The sequence below is a fragment of the Triticum aestivum genome, chromosome 2A (assembly GCF_018294505.1).
Source record: "Triticum aestivum cultivar Chinese Spring chromosome 2A, IWGSC CS RefSeq v2.1, whole genome shotgun sequence".
NCBI classification, from domain to species: domain Eukaryota; kingdom Viridiplantae; phylum Streptophyta; class Magnoliopsida; order Poales; family Poaceae; genus Triticum; species Triticum aestivum.
In genome coordinates this window covers 120,491,209-120,492,436 of record NC_057797.1, presented here as the reverse complement: position 1 = coordinate 120,492,436, position 1,228 = coordinate 120,491,209, and the positions used below count along the sequence as shown (strand labels likewise).

At 46.4% G+C, this 1,228-nt stretch overlaps 1 pseudogene; it reads left to right on the top strand.

Moving 5' to 3' along the window:
* The first annotated feature begins 929 nt into the window (after positions 1-929).
* LOC123191578 (uncharacterized) overlaps positions 930-1,228 on the top strand; it is a 57,618-nt pseudogene continuing 57,319 nt past the window's right edge.

The window sequence follows — 1,228 nt, the reverse complement described above, 5'->3', positions numbered from 1 at the left end:
CTCTTCGGAGCAACAAAACAACATGCTACAGGACCTGAACATGACAAAGAAAGACATGGCATGGAGCTACTCAACAAGCTTAACAAAAGTCCCTTAGTGACCTTGAGCCAAAAGGGATCACAAAATATACTAACAAGCACACGAACATAGCCAAAACATAATCAGTTTTCAGACTTAATGAAAACTGGGACATGCTGAAACATAACTCACGAAGGCATGTTTACGAGCTCGATGCACTCACCACGGTGCAAGTCATGGCAAGACAAGCACATATCCTTTAAGAAGGCACGAAATACAATCTAGAAATGGCAAGAACAATGGCATAGCATGCACGGATCAACTACAATAACATCGGCAAAATCGCAAACAAGTTGATGATCTGCCAGATTCACAACGAAGCAAAACTAGAGCTCGATTGACTCAAGCTACGTTGCTCCATAATTGCAAGTAAAGACATGGATGGATAGAGCATAACAAGGTTAACAAAACTCCTTTACTGATCATCCTCAAAAGAGGCACGGATCACTAGGAAACAGCAAGAACATATGGCATCATGAACTAAATAATCCCAGACTTAGTGAAAACTACTAAGTCCCTGAAAACAGATTTACCGGGTGCCTCACTTTGCAAGCTTGCACAAGTCACCACACACATCACAAAAATGCATGGGTTACACCTCTGGAAAGATAACAAGATGCTTAACAAAACATATGAAGGACTCACAGGCATATCATGCACACAATAATCATGGCAAAAATGACAAAAGTCTAAGATGAACTAGCAGATCTGACAATTAACTCATGAAGCCTCCTTCTAACAGCATTTCGGGCATCAAGATGCACTCAAATGAAAATGATGCAATGGAATGAAATGATGTATTCATCGAGCCGAACATTTTGATATGCTATATGCATGAATCGGAGCTACGGATGCAAAGTTACTGGGTCTCGAACAGAGCAACTTGGATCAGGAATTCTGGGACTTGGAGAAAAATCAACCTCGCGAAAATTAGGGTTACTGTAGCTGGATCAAGATCGGGCACTGTTCCCGAGATTCGCCGCCGGGCACTGTTCACCGGGGAGGCGCCGGAGGAGGACGGGCGCGGCGAGGTGGCCGCGGTCACCGACGGACACGCGCGGTGGCTGGCGCGGCTCGGCGAGAAGCAGCGGTCGGCGCGGCGGCCTGGTACGGCGCCGGCGAGGAGAGGAGGCAGCAACGGCGGACTTGT